The following is a 21,316-nucleotide window of genomic DNA, read 5'->3' on the forward strand; positions in this document are numbered from 1 at the left end:
TTGACTGTACTAAGTAACCAGAACCTAGCTCAGTACATTGCAGATCATAAGCACCATGTGGGTGTTTGCAGGACCAAGTGCGGCTGCATTCTAATACTAATACAGAGCCCTGGGTGCTGTCTGGGAGAGCCATTTTGTCAGTGCCCACTCAAGCAGTCCTCATCTTGGTACGGGCTCTGCAGTTTCCAAGCTGCATACTCTCCAGGCTTGTTTCCATAGCTGTCATCCAGAAAGGACTTCTCCTCCTTCAGCTGTTTGGATGACTGCTAAACTCACAACCACTTGCCATGCAGTGCGGTCAGTGACACACACTGTTAACAATCAGGCATTTCCACCTACCTGCCCTCAGGGACCTAGAGGATGTTCTACGTCATCACCCCATGCCAAAAAATGTGCCAGATGTGCTAGGTGCTGCATATAAAAGGGCCCTCTGCCACCCCATGGGATACTGTTATTTCATCAGCATCTACTCTGTGCCTGGCTTGTACCATGTGAGGCACTTTGTAGACAGAGTGCAGTATCACCCTCACATCCTTGACTGCAAACAAAAAATATTAAACTGATAGTAAGGAAAGAATTCTTATTCATATTCTAGCAAACATAGCCCACTCACTATATATAAAATTGATGCATAATAATTATATCTATTTACAAGGCACGATGAGATTTTGATCCATATCCATATATATGTGTGTGTGTGTGTGTGTGTATGTATATATATATATATATATATATATATATATATATATATATATATATATAAAACAAAAGAATTACGCCGCTTTGGGCACTCTGGAGCTATAGCACTTGCATTGGTATCCTGACTTTCACCCTCATTGACTGAGTGATCTTGGATAAGTTACTTAGCCACTCTGAGCCTCGCTTTCCTGGACTATAATAGAAGCTGAAGAAGCTTTGCACATTGATTCATTTAAAGCACTTTAAAGGTCTCAGCCCACATTAGAAACAATGGCCAGCACCACCTTGCTGTCTGTGGTGTCTATCAGTGAGCTTGAAGCAGGCTCAAGGATTTGAATTGCCTGGGAATCTTGTTAAAATGTAGATTGAATTCATTAGGCCTGAGGGGTGGGGCTTAAACTTTTTCTTTCTAACTAGCTCCCCCACCACGTACCCCTCCCCCATGAAGCTGTTGGGCCTGGGCATCACTCTAACAAGGTATTACCATTCTTTTTGTTTAATTTTTGCTCAGTGTTTATACCAACCTCTGTTTTTTAAGCTACATGCAAACAAGAATTAAGTTTTTGTAGGGCTACATCTGCCGGTGATGGGGCTTTGGGGATTCTTGGTGCCTGATAAACATCCCAGTGAAGGCTAGCTCCAGTCTCCATTCTCAGTACCCCAGGAGCCCTCTGCAGCTTACCTGATGTGGCAATGTCCAGACAGGGCCAGCCAGCTCTAGAGCCACCAGCAAAAAACAGCTCTCAAGTTCATGATCACCTGCACCTTCCCCAAGGTGGCCTGGTGTCTCTACGCAGCTCAAGGCTAGCAAATTAATGCAGAGCTGCCAAAGGATAGATAAGGCAGTATTTGACAGGGACCATCCCTGGGGACAGCATCCAGGCAATTGGGACTTCGCCAGCATCTGGGCTGTTGACATCTGCAGCATCAAGACTTGTTAAGCAGCTTTGGCTGAGTTATCTAGGGAATTTACCTAGGGAGAGGGACAGCTTGTGCCCACCAGTGACACGCTGAGGGGCAGGCTCAGCCTTAAGAACAGCACGTGTTCCCAGCATGCAGGAATAGCCTAACTGCCAGCATGCGTGACACTCATTCCTCTCAAAGGCCAGGTCTCTTCTGGATCGGCTCCATTGGACACCAGATGAGGGTCGTGAGGTCTGACATCAGCTTTCCCTTGTTTTGTAGGAAAAGACTACTTTTGCTTATTAATTCTGTAATTTGTATGTGTGTATACGAGTGTGTTTGTGTGCGTGCATGTGTGTAAGCATGCCTCTGTGTGTGTATATATGTGCGTGTGTGTGTGTATGCACACATGGGTGTGGATGTATATAGAGGTAAGAGGCTGACTGTGGTTGCCTTTCATTCTTCAGGCACCATTGACCTTGTGCTAGCCACCTGGGTGGTTTCCTCACTCATTTTGATCCTTTGTTTGGAGATGGAATCTCTCACCAACTAGTCCAGGCTTGCTGGCCAATGAGCTCGAGGATCCTTCTGCCTCTGCCTCCCTAGCACTGGAGTTACGCACATACATTGCCATCTGGATATTTTTACATGGATTCTAAAGGTTAACTTCAGAACCTCATGCTTGTGAGGGCATCTATATTATCAACCGAGCCATCTCTCAGTCCATGAAACCTTACTTTTATAACACAAAGACTCACAAACTAGAGCTGCCCAGCCCCTTCCAGTAATCCCTACCCATGGGTGGGTGTTTAAATTTAAATGAAAGAGAATCAAATTCAAACCAAAGAGTCAGTGCCCCGCCATAGTGAGTCTAGCCTCCTTTCAGATGCTTGGTAGCTGGTGTGGCCTCGCAGGGGAACTGGCTGGTTCTTGTGATGGACAGTGGGGACCTAGGACATCACCATCACCACAGAAGTTTCTGTGAGACTCAATGCAAGCAGCAGTTTAGGACAGCAGCCAGAGAGCTCCTCCTCCTTCCCAAGCACCATGAAAGGAATCTTTCCAGGCCCAGACTGAGCTACCTGCTGAATTGCGCCATGATGCCCCTTTGATCATCATACAGCTGAGATCAGTTGTATTTTAATTTTTTAAAAAACTGGCATTCATAATGATGGGTTTCATTATGCCATTTTCATATATGCAGGTCACATACTCTGCCCATATCCGCACATTACCTTCTGTCCTTCTCCCTTCCTGAGGTCCTGCTTTCCAAATGGTCCTTCTCTACATTCATGTCTCATATACATATATTGCTCTAGTCTAATTTTCCCATAGGAAAGAAAACATGATATTAGGTCTTCCTGGATCTGGCTTACTTTGTTAACATGATGATTTCCACGTCTGTCTACAAATAATTCATGATCTCTTCTTTATGGCTGGATGAAACCCTGATGTGAATAAACACCACATTTCCCCATCCATTTGCCTATTCGGCTAATTCCATCTCCAGACTGCTGTGAGCAGCGTTGTGAGTGTGAGTGTGAAGCAGCTTTGTGGTGTGTGGATTGAGAGCCCTTCCAGTGCACAACTAGGGATGGTTTGGCTGAGTCATACAGCAGCCCTGTTCTAAGGTTTTGAGGAACCTCCGTACCAATCCAGTCATTGCTACACCATTTTACACTCTTGCCCACCCGACGTGAATGGCGGCTCCTCCCTCTCCACATCCTGGCCAGCATTTGCTGTTTGTTTTCTCTCTGTTAGCCACCCTAACTGAAGTGAGATGGACTCTTTGATTTTACAACGTCCCTGAAGGCTATGGATAGTAAACACTTTTATTTTTCATATATGTGTTAGCTATTTGTGTTTCTTTTGAAAACTTTCTGTTCAACTCACCTGCCCACTATTATTTCTATTAATTGGGTAATTAATTATATTTATTAATTGGATGATTTGGGGGGAGGTGTTTGATTTTTGATGAAGAGGCTGTCTTTTCTCCAATGAATGATGGTTCTAGTTTTGTTTCAGTTGGGATGATAAAGTAACCCCAACAAAAAAACCAGCTGAGGAGAGTTGATTTTAGCCCTCAATTCCAGGCTACAGTCCTGTATAGCAGGGCTGTCGAGGCAATAGGAACTTACAATAACTAGTTACATCACATCATCATTCAAGAACAGAGAGAAATGAATGTGTGCTTGCTTGCTTGCTTGAGCTCTGCTCAATTTCCACATTCTTCTATAGTTGCAGAGCCCCTAACTAAGGAATGATGCCACCCATAATGGACTGAATGCTTCAGCATCAGTTATCTTAGTTAAGACAATCCCCCAAGGCAAACCTAATATAGACACTCATTCTGCTCCTTTGACTGGCATGTTTTATGCAATACCATGCTGGTTTTGTTACTATGGCTTTGTAATATAGTCTGAAGCTACACTGTGATTCCTCCATCATTACTCTCTTTCATCAGAACTGCTTAGCTCTTCTGAAATCACATAGCTTTTAGATATTTTTTCTATTTTTTCATGCAGAATACCATTGCTTTTTAATGAGTATTGCCTTAACTCTGTAGATCACTTTCAATTATCTAGAGCTGCATTTGTCAAGAGGAGGCAATGCTCCTGTACCTAGAAACTGAACGTGAATTCCCACATGTGATAGGCAAATCCTCTGATACTAATCTACACTCTGGCCCTTTAAACTTTTAACTTTGAGAATATTTGAGACCGTATCTTGCTCTGTTGCCCAAGACAAGCCTTGAACTTGTGATCCTTCTGCCTCAGCCTCCTGAGTAGTTGAATTATAGGTCTATGCCTCTGGGCCTGGCTTAGAGCAGAGCTTCCTAAAGTACCAACATTAGCATCTCCATGTTGTTTCTCCAGAAACTCCCAGGATGCCAGCTGCCTTGTAAGTTGCAGGGCATTAACCGACCAGGAATCTTCAAGAGAGTAGTGCGAACCTCTCCTAGGTGTTATTCCCTTTGCCATCCCTGTCTTCTTGTGAACTTTAGTCTCAGAGAGGATAAGCAGCTTGCCTGCATCACATAGCTAATGAGGAACCAAGCTGGGATATAAAGACAGGAAGCATGGGCCCAGAATACCTCTCCCAGCCACGTGCCCTGACGGTGGTTGAGGAGCCCTGAGACTGTCAGAGGCCTGAAACGTCTTGCTTTCGATACACTTCCCTTAACCACACATCCTGCTGAAAGCACCTGGTACTGTTTTGTTCCATGCATGGGCAAATGGGGGCTCATTGGCATAGCCATCACCCCAATATTTGTCATTTCTCTGTAGTGAGTTTAAGATCCCCTCTTCCTGATCTCGAAGCATAGACAACAAACACTATTATCAACAACAGTCACTTGCTCAGTAGATGGAAATCTAGCCATCCTTTTTCTCCCTTTAACTCTGCACAGACGAACCTCTGTGTTCATCTTTGAGATGTGCCTCATGGGAACGTGGTACTTCAACACTACTTGAGCATCTCATGTTTTGGCTTACGTAATATCTTCATTGTTTCTACTTACATGAAGGCTTTGATTCCTTACCCACTTGTTCCTCAGTTAATGCATCGGATGTCTGCCATGAGTTCTGCAGTAATGGATGCTGACAGCCTTCCAACTCTTATGGGGCAGGAGTACTCTAAAGATTTTGATGCATGAATTTGGACCTCCTTCTTGAAAGCCTCACCAGATAGGTGTGATTATCATAGTCTGAATTTTATGGACTGAGAAGGTGAGGCAGAGAAGAGCGGCAAGTGGCTCAAGGTTACAAGACCCCATTGACAAACCAGGGAACCCAGAGTCCAGAAGCTTAGTCCAGGACGTGGTATGGGACTGTGACACTTAGCTGCCGTCTGTCAGTCCCTGAGCAGAAGAGGGGGAGCCGAGGGGCCTTGTGTGGCTCCTGCTCAGCACCCTGAAAGGGGTACTAAGTGCCTAAGAGAGGTTCAGACAGACTACCTAACGAACACTGGTGAGGGAGGTGGTACTTGAGTCTGACTTTGGAAGTTGGATCGGCTCGTGCGATTATATGGTGAAGTCAGGGAAGTAATCCAGGGACGAAGTCAGTGCCTCTAGGTTAAAATAACCTAAACATTCATGATGGAAGCAAAGACCAGCCCTGGAGGGCCAGTGCTAGGGTCAGGAGACCTTCCCTTAGCCCTTTACAGAGGCACAGCTGTTTCACCGTCAAAATGCCCAAATGTTTTCATAACGGTTGATAAAGGCCCACTCTCTCCTGTGCGCCACCCCCACAGTATATCCTAACACCCTGACACCCTACAGTTTCCACCGTTGGGGTCTGGCCTTGCAGTGGACCTGGGAGGCCCTGTCTGTACTGAGGCCACAGGATAGACTGCTGCTTGGCCTTGCTGATAGTTGAAAATTTAGAATACCATCCATGAGTTCAAAGAAGAGGGGGAAAATGATGGCCTGCCCATGTGGGTTGTTCTTTGTGCCTCTGACGGGAGGCTGGGGTTGAAGGTAGGAGTCCTGGGGTGCTTGGGGGGTGGGCAAGAGCAGAAGGCAGAGCCTGCCCATCCCAGGATGTTCTCCTGGTACACTCTCCTGTCCTGCAGGCACTGTGTTAAGCTGCCCCTAAGGCCTGAGAAAGCCTCTGTTCTCCTTAGGGCCTCTGCTGAAGAGTGAGACAAGCTGTGGCAGGCCTGGGAGAGTGCTTGCCAGAATCCCTCTACTTGAACTTCAGGGTCACCTTCTGAGATATGGACAGTCTTCACATTTTACTAATGGAGAGGAGAGTGAAAAGTTCTAACCCTTGTCCAAGGTCACAGAGCCCTGTTAGTGACTGGCTGGAAGTCGAGTGCTCACACTCAGTGATCCCAGGGGTCGTATCTTCCTGACACCTCCCTGTAGCTATGACATTGCAGATCGTCCCCCACTGCCCCCATGCCTGTGTCTGGTGCTGCCTCACTGAACTCCTTGCAGGCAGAGCTGAGCTCTGTCCATCTCTCAGTTTTCCTGGTACAGAGTAGGTGAGAGAGTTAGGCCAACCTAGGACACGACAAAGGCAAAGCCTTGAATGATTCAGGAAGCATCTTCCTGCAAGAGTCCCAGAGAGTGACAAGCCCAGAGTCTACAGAGTGCAATTCTCTGCATCCCTCAGGTCCAGGTGCTGGCCTCCCACTCCTGTTGGCCCCAAGGCAAGATGTTTGATTTGCCTGGAACTGACAGATTTTTGCATCTCCTGTGCTTGGATTCTTGAACACACAGGGAAAAGGAAAAAAAAAAAACCCAAAAAACAAAGAGGAGGTAAAGGACAGGATGTGACAACCAGCTGTACTCCAGCTATGATTCCCAACACTACTACTGAAGAGTAACCATCCAGGGCTGTGGGTAGATGCAAATTAACTCTGAATGCTGCCCAGTGGGAGCTAAGAGCTGGACCAGCACGGTGGGGTCCAGGGTGGGGAGACCTGGTGCCTGGAAACAGCGAAGCCTGCAGAACAGTAGTCCCTCAAACCCAACCAATCCTCGAACTATTGTGACCTCCGAAGCCACATTTCCACTCTCCTCCCCAACCTCCAGTTTGTTTGTTTGGTTTTTTGTTTATTTAAAACATGGTCTCATGCAGCCCAGGCCTCAAATTCATGATACAGCAGAGGGTAGCTTTGAACTCCTGATCTGCTTGCTTCCATCTCCGAGGTGCTAAGATTACAGGAGGGCACCACCACACCAAGAGCCAAACCAAGCCCTTGCAAAGACCACAGACATCGCAGCACTAAGCTACACCCACAGCCCCAGGTGCCCGATCATCATCAGCAGTGATGGGGATCACGGCCCACGCAAAGGTGGGTGCCACACCCTGTGGGACTTGCCAGAGCGGCACTGTCTACTCCTCTGCCTGGAAGACACACACCCTATGTTCACATCCTTCGAAGGTCCACTCCACAGCACAGCCTCCACTGTTTGACTTTTATTGATTTAATCATCCAACTCTTTGTCTAACTTGCACGCCTCGTGTGCTGCATTATTTTACCTCTGCAGTATAAAGTGAGATAAATTCAAATTTCTACAGTTATTTTTTTCCTGAAAAGGTATATAAGCTTTTTTTAACTATTGGAAAATACAGAAAAATATAAAAATAAAAACTAAAATTATCTACAACTATGCCACCCAGAGGTAGCCAAAATTTAGTACTTAAGGCATCTTCTTGTGTGGTTTTTTTTTTTTTTTTGTTCTTTAATATAAATAGTGAGAGTTTTAAAAATATCTGTACTGTGTATATAATCTTATATCCCTTTATTCTCTTAATAGTGTCCCATAAGCATTTTTTTTGGTGCTGCAGAACATTCATGCACATCATTTTTAATGGCTGTGAAATACTCCTCCTTGTGAATGTATTGTAATTTGCCTAATGTTTCCCTGGTTGCTGGGCATTTGGGTTGTTTCCAATTTGTGAATTGCTGTTCTTTGAAAACTACCCACCGTGGCACGACTAAAACATCTATGGAGAGAGAATGGATATAACAAGAGGAGCCTGTCTGGAGGAGAGCAATTGAAAGATAATTCACAGGGCCTCTTGATGGCCAATGCAAGGGAGAAATTGGCTGAGAAGTCCAGCCCTTTACCCTACAAGGAGCCTGGCCCGGCCAGCAAGCAAGGTCTTGTGGGAAAGGCAACCTTCAGTCCTACAAGCTTCCTTTCCACAATCACAGAGAGGATCTCTTGGAGTGACCAAGGTGGGCCTCCATAGCTCCCAGCGAAGCTCCCTAATAAGATTAGCTGGGACTGTCATCTATATTTTCACAGACCCCCCACCTAACAAAAACCATGAGATTCTATGAAACTGAAACTAGAAGGCCTAGGATTCCTAATGCATCTTCTTAGGTTGTTTGAAGGAAGGAAAAAAAAAAAAAAAGAGCATGTCTGCAGCTCCAGAAAACAAGCAAGAGTGTTGGCCTTGGTTTTTGTTTTGTTTTGTTTTGTTTTAAACAAAGGTCATTGCGCATGCGCTTGGCTCCACCTTCTTGGTGCATATTTGGTGGCTGTGTGTGCTTCTTTATAGCGTCGATTTCAGATTCTGTGCTCTGCAGCATGTCTTTCCTGTGTATATGAAACTTTGCCCAGGCAGGCTTTCTCTCAATCTTTAAAGACTGTGAGAAATCCAGTCAAGATTTAGTCAGTCAGGTTCTGGCATGCCCAGGAATTTTGGCCAAGAGGCTAGCAAAAGCAGGCAGCTATTTTCTCAGCCTTGCCTCTTCTCACTGCCAAGTTCAAGCTGCAAGGCTAGAGGGAGCCTTTCTACAATCGTGGGTCACGCTCTGCTCTAACTCATCCCTGACATAGAACCCCAACCCTCAGATGGCTGCTCCCCGGACCCTGGGCATCATGGTGTGGATGGAAATTTTTCTGTGAACAGAGAAGGAAGCTCGTACGTGGTGAGATGGAGAGCAAGCTTGGGAATGCTGGGATTTTAATAGGAGCCCTTCCCTGAGGAGCTGCCTCTGCCATGGAATCTCGGAGCACTTTATAGGAAGAGGCCACATGATACAGTCTGCAGTTTACCTTGTGCTACCTCTGCATATGTTCCTTAGGATCAGCTGGACTGAACGAAAACACCCTAGGTGGCGTTGGGCTAGAAAACAGTGTTGGAAGCAGGCACTGACATGGTCGGCCCTTACTCCCAGAAGCCTTGGAGTCAGTCCCTTCATCAGCCTGAGTCACATCTGTCCAGGTATAGCAGAGCCTTGGTGATTATTCCAAAGCCTTTCAGCCAGTGTCCTTTTCTGACTACTCCTCCGCACCAGCGTCACTAAGATCACAGAGATTCTACAGGGAACATTTTGCTTCTCAGGAATAGAGGCCCAATACAAGCCTGCCTTTCCAATTCACTTCTGTCTATCACGGGATCTCATGTCTCGATTGGAGAGGGGTGTCGCTGGAATTTATTCCAGGCCCTTGGCAGGGTCGTACCTAGGTCTGACTTTTAACCTAGTTTTTAACCCAGGTCTGGTTCTCATTAAGTACTAATGATGTGGAATTTATTCCTTTACTGCAGCTGGAAATGAGTCACTATTTTTTTATCATTTTCCTTAGGCTTTATAAGCCAGTCCCTTGAAGCATCCCCCAGAGTAAAGCAGGAAACCCACCAGCATTTAAACCAAGCACATTTGCAGACTTAGTAAGACATTCCGCTGCATGGCTTTGCCTGAGGAGATGTGAGCAGGCGTCAATTCACCCCAGGTAGGGCCCCATGACAGACCAAAGGCCAATCACACTCAAGCCTCACTTCCGGAGCCTGTGAGTTTATTGGGGTCACTTACAGGAGCATGGTGAGAGATTACTCACAGAACATGGGTTACACAGAGACACAATGGAAAGGTCCACCCCAGCATGGGAGACACCCGTAGGAGCTGCCTCTTCCCCAACCCTCAAGCTACTCTAAGATGGTCTCCTGAGTCTTTTTGTATGTGGTGGTGATGATGATGGTGGCTTGGTTTTTTGTTTGTTTACTGATTTCATAACGTTGAGTGACCAAGCCAGCCCAGTCAGTCAACAGGTTCTCCAGCGCAGGAGCGAGGACTGAAAAGAAAAAAGACTGTAAGACAAAACTGCAGCATGGCTGTAGTGAATTTTGAGACTGAAGGCAGGTTTATTTTTTTCCATTCCACTTTTATACCAGTTTAATGAGGAACAAACAAGACAATAAACACCAACAGTCAAGGAACAGGCAAGACAATAAAGTCACATGATCAATGTTTCTAAGGGCTTATCAGGATGATCAAAATATCTGAGCCTACTTGCCTGTCCTAGCCCAAAGTCACATTCATACCTGAAGCCTGCTTCTTTTGTTCCACCCTAAGATTAAGATTCCTGCCTGAACTTAATTCTTCGCCATACCCTGGTGTCAGATTCCTTCCTGAAGTCCATTTCCTTGTCTTTGGCCAATGTCAGATTCCTGCCAAGAGGTCCTTCAAAGGCTCTCCACAGTTGAGGAGGGACTTCAACCTTGTAAATCTCTTAACTTTAGGAACTTCCTGGGCTTCATATGTTTTTGTTGGCTTTTTACTTCCTATGTGCCTCTGCCTTCCCTCCTAGAAGCAGTGATCCAATTTGGAAGAACTCGCTATACAGCACCTTCATTGACCGTTTAACAAACATCTACTCATTCATTCTAAAAACACTTATGGAGGATACAACAGAACACAGGGCAAACCAGGCTCATTCAAAGATGATTGACTAGTGAGCAGAAATACCGAGCAGGAAGTGAATATCACTGTCAGCCTGAGCAGTGGCGAGCTTCTATGGAAGGAAGGAAGGGTCCAGACCTGATTGATGCCCCTCCTCAGTGTGGTTGGAGTTGTAGTGCAGACATCATCTAAGCTGAGGACGTGTTCAGGAAAGTATGTGCCCTGCAAACAGGAGAACCTGAACTTAATCTTCAGAACCCACATTAAAAAAAAAGGTTATGAAAGTAATACAGAGGTTTAGTCAAAAATGAGTCTCTTCTGGGCCTATAAGATGGTTCACTGGGTAAGGCCACTTGCTGCTAAGCCTGATGATGTGAGCTCAGTCCCAGGGACCCACATGGTAGAAGGAGAGAACCAGGTCCCATAAGTTGTCTACTATATGTGCATTCTCTCTCTCTCTCTCTCTCTCTCTCTCTCTCTCTCTCTCTCTCTCTCTAACACACACAATAATAACAATAAATTAAAATGTAATAAAAGTTAATTGATCTACGTAATTGTTAGAAAAATAAGGGTTTGAAAAAAGGGAAGTAAGATATATATGTAATATATAGATGCATGTCTCATATCTGTGAAGTTGTGACAGAATAAAAATCATTTTGAAAAAAAATGCAATAATACACATTGTAATTAAATAGCTGAAGTTAGTAGTGAATCTTGAACTGAGAGTTGTAGAGATATTTCTTTTGCATATTATAGAACTGTGTCTGTGCCAGAGGATCATTGCTTTCTTTGAGTTGTCCAGAAATGCAGCTGTGAACGTGATTGCTGCCGTGTTCACTCAGCATTCATCTCTTGTAGCAGAAATGAGAAGGCTCCAGCAAGGTTCTCTTGCAGTGTCCCAGGACAGTTGATAAACACACCTTGACAGTGTTCTACAGAGCTATCTCTGCCTCTAAAATGTTTATTTCCATTTAATTTTTTTGTCTAGATAGAGAGATCAAACGCAATTCACACTTGAGAAATAATTATATTTGTCTAACATAAATAACTGCAATTACCCTTCTTTGGCCTTTGCTCTAGAAGAAAATTAAATGCTGTTAATATGCTTGGTTTGCAAGTAGGTTTTGCTGATACATGACACTGAAGCCTTAGGTAGACTTCAATTTTTAGAATCGATGTAAGGACTGGCTTGTTTGAATACCCCCAAAATCTCATTTTTATATTTTCTAAAAGGTCAGTGCCTGTCAGTACATTCACAATTTTCTATCCGAGCTGGGTATTTGGGTTTGCTCTTTGTTATTTAACCTTTGTATCTAGCATCTTCTATTCATATCTGCCATTTTTGTGCTCTCTGTACCCACCACGACAGTGGAAGGCTCAAGAAACTCACTTTGGGTAAACTCAAAAAATGTACACAACAGAGTTCTACCTACCGTGCAGAAGGCAGTCCATAGTTGGTATTTAGCATTGTCCCAGGTGGGAGCTGGCCCCCAGGTTGTGACTTGTATGTGAATTTCGGCTTTAATTATGTACCTGGGATCTAAGGCTCTGTCAGACAGGAGTACATTCAGGGTTTACTCTTGCCTACGCAAGCCCACCCCACGACCCCTGCCCACACACTTCTCGCACCTGAAGCCAGATTGTACTGACACCTTCTTCTAATGCCATCTCCACCGATGACTTTGGGGACAACTTTGAGTCTCCTGCTGGATTTCCCAGGAAGCAACTGTCTCCTGTGCCACCTGCCTGTTGGATGAATCCGTCTTCCGTGGAGTCTCTCCTTTGCTATGTGATATAACAATGTGCTATTACACACTCGTACCCAAACACGGAAAGGTCCTCTTTTTCATCTTACAGCCCAAATTTTATCTATCTATCTATCTATCTATCTATCTATCTATCTATCTATCTATCTATCTATCTATCTATATACATATACATACATACATACATATATATATATAAAACAAAACCCATGCTTATAAGAAGCAGAACTGGGTGACAGAAAACACTGAGCCAGCAGTTCTGTTAATCCATTGCTGAATTGACTTTAATAGCAATCAATCGAAAAATCCAACCACTTTAATTAAATTAAGGTGACTAGACGTGAGTAGCATAATCTCCATGCTCTTCCTTCCATCAGACAAGAGGGCATGGGAAGAACTTAGTGACATTGGAACCCTATGCCTGTAAGAAACCTTGTGCACTGGGGCTCAAATATATTATAGTAATATATTAGCCCTTCTCTTTCACTGGCTAATAAGTTCTATTTCTACAAGTGTCAATCAACTTACAGTATTGCAAGATATAAAGGATTCTTTGTATTAAAAAAACAGTCTACTTATATATTTTAAAATAGGATATAGTGCTAGATTCGGGTTTGGGTGTGGCTCTAGATGTTATAGTCCAACCATCTATTGAACGCTCAAGTCTCTTTCCCAAGGGATTGTCCAGCTCTAGCCCTCAGGTTCAAGAGCTGAGACTCCTTTTGCTCTGAGAAGCATAAAACAGGATCTTCTCCATGGAGTGCACACACCTATTCCTAATGGATCAGTCAGGGTAATTAGACATAGCTTTCTCTGCATGGCCCAAAGCAACCATACCTCACTGAACACCTTCACTGTGCTAGGCCAGATTGCTCACCTAATTGCTCATTTCATTAATTTGTAAAAACTCAGAGGTTCTTGTCCATGTGACCTGACTCTTGGCCCAATTTCTTTGCAGCACCAGAATGAAACTCCAGAGCTATCTGGCTCCGCAGCCTGCAAATTGGGAACTGCTAACAGTTATTTCACTGAGCATTTATTTAAACACCTATGTCTGCAAAAATCCTTTTCCTGAGCTTTTAAGAAAGGAATGAAAAGAAGTAGAGCCAATAGTAAATAAACATGATGACCTCATTCTAGAGAAGCCCTTTCTAGAGGTCCGGATAGTGGGGCCGTCATCCAGGCCTGTAATAATGTTAGGCCTTGACTTGACGTATCACTATTCCAAAACGGAGAATGATTTCTGTCTGTCCCTATTTGCAGACCCAGCTCCTGTGTGTAGAGGTGGGGCAGGAAAGTAGTAGGAACTACCCCACAAGTCCATGTCCAGGAGAAGTAGGTCAGTAAGCCAGGATACAAGAGGAGAATGGAGCGTGCCTAGAAAGGTGGGGACATGTAAGTAGACTGTAGGGTGAGATTTAAGCAACTGAAGGTTCAACCTGATGCATCCCAGCAACAAGCAGGGAATATGTCGTGGCACCAGGGGACTGGAAATCTAGACGCACAATGAGAAGCTTGTATCAGGAACTGGAGGGAAAATCTGCCAACCCAAGGAACAGAGTGCATGGTGTGGGGTTCCCTTTAGCCAGGCTGGGATATTGCTACTGTTGTCTTCAAAGGACTTAATGGTAGAACTCTGGGCTTGTCAGTGGTGTCTTTGCTATTTTTTTTTCTGGTTTTAATATGTGGGAGAGTTTGTGACAGCCTTTTAAGTTTTTATTAGCACACATTAACCACACACGATAATGGACTCTTACTATACAAGCAAGAAGTGTTTTGATCATGTTCATTTCCACCCCATTGTTTGGTTTTTGTTCCCCTCCTAGCCCCTTCTGATCCCTTTTCTCTTCCCCTAGTGCCACTCTGTGAGTCTGCGGCCATGTTGATTATGTATTCTGTGCCTGGGGTAGATAAAAATGGATGAATGTCACTCTTTTTTAAAATTTTTTGTTATTAGATATTTTCTTTATTTACATTTCAAATGTTATTCCCTTTCCTAGTTTCCCCTCCAAAATTCTCCTATCCCCTCCCCACTCCCCCTGCTCCCCAACCCACCCACTCCCATTCCTGGTCCTGGCATTCCCCTATATTGAGGCATTGAGCTTTTGCAGGACCAAGGGCCTCTCCTCCCATTGATGACCGACTAGACCATCAATGCTACAAATACAGCTAGAGCCACAAGTTCCACCATGTGTTTTCTTTGATTGGTGGTATAGTTCCAAGGAGCTCTGAGGGTACTGGTTAGTTCATATTGATGTTCCTTCTATGGGGCTTCAGTCCCCTTCAGCTCCCTGGGGTATTTCTCTAGCTCCTTCATTGGGGACCTTGTGCTCCATCCAATGGATGACTTGAGCATCCACTTCTGTATTTGCCAGGCACTGGCAGAGCTTCACAGGAGACAGCTATATCAGGCTGCTGTCAGCAGGCTCTTGTTGGCATCTGCCTAGTGTCTGGGTTTGGTGGTTGTTTATGGAGTGGATCCCCAAGTGGGGCAGTCTCTGGCTGGTCATTCCTTCAGGCTCTGCTCCGAACTTTGTCTCTGTAACTCCTTCCATGGGTATTTTGTTCCCCGTTTTAAGAAGGAACGAAGTATCCACACTTTGGTCTTCCTTCTTCTTGAGTTTCATGTGTTTTGTAAATTGTATCTTGGGTATTCTAAATTTCTGGGCTAATATCCGCTTATCAGTGAGTGCATCTACTCTTTCGGACAATCACACACTTGCTCTGCTCTCTCTTTTATTTACCTCTCTGAACCTCTTCCTTCACACAAGAAAGGTGCCTAATGGCTGGGTGCTAGATTGCACAGGCGTGGCGTCCTCTCCTTTGTAACCTCCTGGTATCCAGAGCTCCTGCAGCTCAGACAGTTCTACCTGCCTGCTTTCCCATCTGCACCCCTCCACCCTAGAAGTGTGCAGCCCTCAGCCTCACTGGACCCTCTTTCCTGGCTTATGGCACCCCCTGATGGACAACAACTCTGTTCCCCAGGACTGGGGCCCCAGAATGCACCCCTGTTTGGAGGAGGAGCAGGATTCTCCTGGAATGGGTTAGATGTTTCCCATCCCCGTTCTCTTTCCATCTCTCCAGCTCCCCAGAGGAGCAGCTCACTGATGCGGACAGGGTGTTCCTGGAGTCCCAGCCGATCATGGAGGCCTTTGCTGCCCAGAACGGTTGACTACTGAAGAAACATTGCTCCTGACTGAAGCTATACTTTGCCTTTCTGAGTTCATCCTCATCCCATACCCAGACGTACAGAGAGTGGGCTACATGTCGCCCAAGAAACCAAGGACATTTTCTTCTCAGAGATCCATCAATCTGCTCATTGGCCAAATGGCTGTTTACTGCAGGCACAACACTGCTTCTTCCTTCTCTCCCTCTGTTGGGGTTTCTGAAGCCTCCTAGACACTTCTCTTCCCTCCCTCCTCTGCACTCCTTGTTTAATGTTTCCTCTTAATGGGAAGTTTTATCTCACTGTCATTGGCTGCCTCTTCTGTGGTAGTCCCTCATTCTACACGGCGATATCTCCGTTTTTTATCAGCAACCCGGTTAGCAGTGCAGCTTTAGTTCATCTGAACCCAATGATGTCTGTTTAGTCATCTGTCCTTTGTGGCTAAGTCGGCTCTGGAGCTAGGCTCACGGTGGGAGCCAGTTATAAAAGGAAACATGAAACAGTAATTTAAACACACATTGGGCTGGGGAGGCGGCTGTCAGTAAATGCTTGCTTTACAAACATAGGCCCTGAGTTGGATTCCCTAGAACCCACATACAGAAGTTGGGCATGCTGGCACAAACATCATTTCAGCACCTGGAAGATAGAAATAGCGGGATCCCTGGGGTTCACTGGCCAGCCAGTCTACCCTAGTAGGAGAGTAAAAGGCCAACAAGAGACCCTGTTGAAAAAGAAGGTAGATAACATCTGTGAAACAGTGCCCAAGGTGATCTATTACAACACATACACACACACACACACACACACACACACACACACACACACGTGCACACAGGGGTGGGAAACATACTGAGGAAGAAAGAGAGAGAGGCAGAGATAGACAGAGACAGACACAGAGACACAGAGACAGAAAGCAGGATGTCACTTAGAACAAAGAAGACTAATGATCAACCAGAAAAATCTCTTCTAGTATTTTGGCTTTGAGATTTCTGACTGCCAAGGCAAAAAGAAGGGGAGGATATACATTACATTCTCACCATCTCATGTAAATGCACAGGCATACACACAGAGAAAGCATGTTATTGTGTGTATAAAGTAAACTCTTCACAGTGGGAATCAGAACTTGATCATTCCAGTCCAGGGGTCTCAGACCTGAATGTCATAACCCAGTTGAGGAGTGAGTCTAGAGAAATATGCACACTGTGCTCAGAGCTCTCTCTGGGTTTTTCTAAATCATGGTCACAATTGCAAAGTTATGACAGCATTTTTTTAATATACAAAAAAATGAGGTTCTGTGTAATATACAGACCTAGGGCTCGTGACCATTTCCTCCTGAAGTGAGACTTGCGGATGCTCTGACCCAGCCTCCTCATGTCCCAGATGAGCAACCAGAGTCCCAGTGCTCGGAGTCTTGGTCAGTGTCGCACTGGTCTTGGGAGAAGCACTAGAGGGTGGGCTCACCGTGGATTATGACTCTTGGGCTTCTGACAATCAAACGCCAGCTCTACCTCACAGCTGTGCCAGCCTGTGCCCGTTAGAGGCTTACTAACCTCACACCAGCACCGTCCTTTGCAAAACAGGGAGCGCCATCATCATTTCCCTCTGCTTATCCCTGAGATTAAATGAAATCATGTGCAGGGAGCCAGTCTGCACCAATCCTGGAGCCTCAGAAGCACCGAGGGGCAGAGGATGGGGCTGGAGAGATGGGCCCATGGCTAAGAGTATCTGTTTCTCTTATGGGAGACCTTGTTTTGGTTCCCCTGCACTCATATGGTAGCTCATAAGCATTTGGAATTCCAGTTCCAGGGCATCCAAGGACCTCTTCTGAGTTTGTAGTACCAGGTATGATGTGGTAGCAGGCAAACACTCATAAATACTTTTCTTAAATACTAACTCATGATTATGATAGTGACACTGATAGTGGTTGTGATAAGGACAGTGATAGTAATGATGCACGGTGATAGTGATAATAGTGGTAATGAAGATGATGGTGATAGAGATGGCGGTGGTAGTGGTGGTCATGGCGATGATAATGTTGATGATGCTGACAGTGGTGGATCTGGATGGTATTAATGACAATATTCATTCATGATCACAAAAATACAAAGTCAAAGTACAGTAGTGGGACATTGACTGTAGCCCTCTTCTCATTCCCTCCATATGTCTGAAGTCAACCGGATCCAAAAACACATCCTAGGCTTGTATTGTCCATAGGGCAGTACATACGGCTACATAAATTAATTAAGGGCTGGCCTTTGCACCACGCCACACACATATCATGTGCTTGGCAGCCATGCACGACCAGAGTCCGCCATGTTGGACAGCCTAGACGTGAGCCACAGCAGCACAGAAAGTTCCAGTGAACAGGTGTCTGGTGGAAGCTGTCCTCGAGGGTCAACTTCTCAAGCTCTTCATCTCAATAGTTTTGGTTTTCTTTCTCTTAAAAGAGTGTGCCGTTGTTTTAAGCTGGAAGAGATGATGCTATAATCTTTAAACTCTACTCATGACGTCACTGAGGCCAAGAGAGTTGGAATACATTTGTAACATCACAGCAAGCTAATAACAGATCCTGGTAGAAGCTGTGTGTCTGACTCCACGCACCAGTTTTCCTATGGTAGTACTAGGGATGGTGGAATCTACTCCCCAAGCCTGTGTTTTGACAATAAGGTTCTTCAGAGTCAGAGCTGGGATATCCATGTAACTTCTCCTTTCTAACTGCCAAGGGCAGGGTGATTGACAGTTGACAGATTTATTGCAAGAGAACTAAAACCGTACTTCCTAAAAGCCAAGACTCAGTGGCCAGGATATCAGTGAACACAGGGTAACGTTCTGAGCTCCCTTTGACTTCCCTGTCTGTGTGTGTGTGTACACATGCATTTGTATGTGAGTACATGTATATACATGTACATGTGGACCCAAATGTTGATGTCAAATGTCTTCCCCAATCACTCTCCACCTTAATTTTTGAGACAGGATCACTCCCTATCTCAAACTGATTCAGCTAGACTACCTACTCGGAAGGCCCAGGATCTGCCCGTATCCTCTTCCACAGCCTGGAGATAACGATATAAAGCACCACACCTGGCTTTTCACTTAGGTTCTAGGACAAACTCAAGCTCCCATGCTTGCCCAGGAAACAGCTGACCTACTGAACAATCTTAACAGCCCTTTTTCCCATTGCCTTTCATTCCTTATTAGTTTGGGCTTATAGGAGAATGAGTGTTTCCATGGTGAGTTTTTTTTTAAAGATTTGTTTATTCTATATATGTGAGTACACTGTAGCTGTCTTCAGATACACCAGAAGAAGACATTGAATCCCACTACAGATGGTTGTGAGCTACCATGTGGTTGCTGGGAATTGAACTCAGGAACCCTGGAAGAGCAGTCAGTGCTCGTAACCTCTGAGCCATCTCTCCAGATCTTCTGTGGTGTTTTTAAAGTGTTAATTTCAAAATTTAGAGTTGCTCATAGCCTTATACTTTCTTGATGAACAGGAAGAGTGTAAAATCCTGATGACCTAATGAGAAAGAAGGAAGGTTAGGTCCTGTGGTATAGGAAGTGATCTAAGGGTCACTGAGAAGTAATCAGGACAGCTCAGCATGTGGAGACAGAAGCTGGAGGATTGAGGGTTCCAGAACAACCTGGCTACAGAGTGAAGTCCAGTATCACCAACCCCATCCTTCATCCCACTCCCGTGATTAAAAAAAAAAAAAAAAAAAAAAAAAAAGATGTAGCTACGGATGACAGAAAACCCAAGTACAAAGTCTTTAAACATGTAGTTATTTGCCACATGAATATAGTCTAGAAACAAGACTCCAGGACAGGTGTGAGCATTTAAGCCACTCTCAGAAATACAAATCCTTCTCTCTTTTTGCTCAAGAGCATGTCACTCCCACCTCAGGGGTCCAGTTTGGCTACCTGTGGACCAACCATCATACCCACATTCTTGCCTGAAGAATGAAAGAAAAGCTGACGAGGCCTGGCCCCTCCTCTTAGGGTCTTTCCTGGAAAGTCCTACATACCTCCTCCTCCTCTTCCTCTTCCTCTTCCTCTTCCTCCTCCTCTTCCTCCTCCTCCTCTTCCTCTTCCTCTTCCTCTTCCTCCTCCTCCTTTTCTCCTCTTCTTCCTCCTCCTCTTCCTCTTCCTTTCCCTCCTCCTCTTCCTCCTTTTCCTCCTTTTCCTTCTCCTCTTCCTCCTCCCCATCATCCTTTTCTTCCTCCTCCTCCTCCTTCTACTTTATCACCAAAATCAGGCCCCTAGCTTCAGAGAAATGGAACTGTGCAATATTATGCTCGCTAGTGAGGAGCTAGCTTAGCACACACATAGCAATGACACTAATGTCAATTCCAGGAAAGAAACAGAGAACACACATGGCGGGACACCCAGGAATCTATTACAGTAAGAACATATTCTCTACATAGTTCCTAAACATAGGGCTGTGGTTAGCTCTGTTTCCATCCTCGGGGGCATCTTTGCTGGTCATTTGGGGTGTTTCTTCTTCAATCTTACTGAATCTTCAACTACAATTCTAGCAAAGGAAGAACTAAAATCTTGGTATTTTTCCGTTGTATGCTAGAAGTTTCCAAACCCTGTCTATAGGCCCTTCCCTCCTATCTCCAGCATCACCCCTCCCCCTCCCAGACCATCTCCATCCTTTGTTCTTCCTTTTGAGTCTCAACCTTAATAATACCACCATGAGTTCCTCTACTACCACAGTGCCTCTGGGCCTTTGCACATGACAAAGCCCTATCTAGAAATGTTTTAACATGTAATGAATAGCTTACTCTCAGTCCAGATGCCCACATCTATAGCCCAGCACTGCTGTTGAGAACTGTGTGCTTTTACACAAGTTACAAGGTCTCTCTGTTCTTCCTCATTCTCTGTAGAATAAAGGCAACAATAGCATGTATATTAGTGTTCTTGTCATTTCCAAACGAAACAAGGAAAGAAAAATATTCGCAGTTATGCCTGGCATATAACAAGCCCTAGTTAATAGCTAACTTTGCTAACATTGACTGTGTCTTAAGCAACCTGGCAAAAATTCTTTCAGTTTGTCTTTACAACAAGTCCTGTAGAGTGGCCAAACACTCTTTTTCAGTTTTACATATGAGGAAACCAAGTTACAAAGAATTCATGTGCCCAGAATTCATTGCACAGTAATCCTGCAGTAGGCTTTCCTACAACCACATGAACACCAGGTTTAGTGGCATGGTGGGATCCCTTAGTAAGCCATGTGCTGCCTCTAGCAAACTTTCTTTGATCATCCTTTGGGAAGCAGACGCAGGCAGGCAGGCAGGCAGGCATGACCCCTAAGAGCCTATCTGGCCATAACTTCTAGGCCTTGCCCAGCATTGCCCCCACTCATGATGCCTTTGTTTCCTGGTCCTCAAGTGGTGTGTCTGCTCATGCAAGATGCTACAAAGTGGTCCTCTACATGCACTTTCACCCCACACTTCCTCCAGACCTCAGACACTCATGTATGATTATGCGGGATTGGGGTCAATGATGTAAAAGGACAAGTGCATCTACAACAATGAAATCTCATTGCAGGTGTGTGCTACCCAGAGTCTCCCTATGAAGTAGAGCCAATACCATGAGAAGAGGATAATCGGATAGATACATGAGAAATATCAGATCA

At 45.0% G+C, this 21,316-nt stretch overlaps 1 protein-coding gene and 1 long non-coding RNA gene across 3 annotated transcripts in view; one reads left to right on the forward strand and one right to left on the reverse strand.

Annotated features, from left to right (window-relative positions):
* Btbd11 (BTB (POZ) domain containing 11) overlaps positions 1-21,316 on the forward strand; it is a 275,322-nt gene that overhangs the window by 184,548 nt on the left and 69,458 nt on the right. The window lies entirely within an intron of this gene.
* Positions 10,191-20,653, reverse strand: Gm40731. Its single transcript, XR_001779835.2, has 3 exons — positions 20,463-20,653; positions 12,376-12,531; positions 10,191-10,968 (listed from the first exon to the last, which is right to left on the reverse strand). It is a non-coding gene; the product is annotated as a predicted gene, 40731 (long non-coding RNA).

Source organism: Mus musculus, chromosome 10 (assembly GCF_000001635.26).
Source record: "Mus musculus strain C57BL/6J chromosome 10, GRCm38.p6 C57BL/6J".
Taxonomy (NCBI): domain Eukaryota; kingdom Metazoa; phylum Chordata; class Mammalia; order Rodentia; family Muridae; genus Mus; species Mus musculus.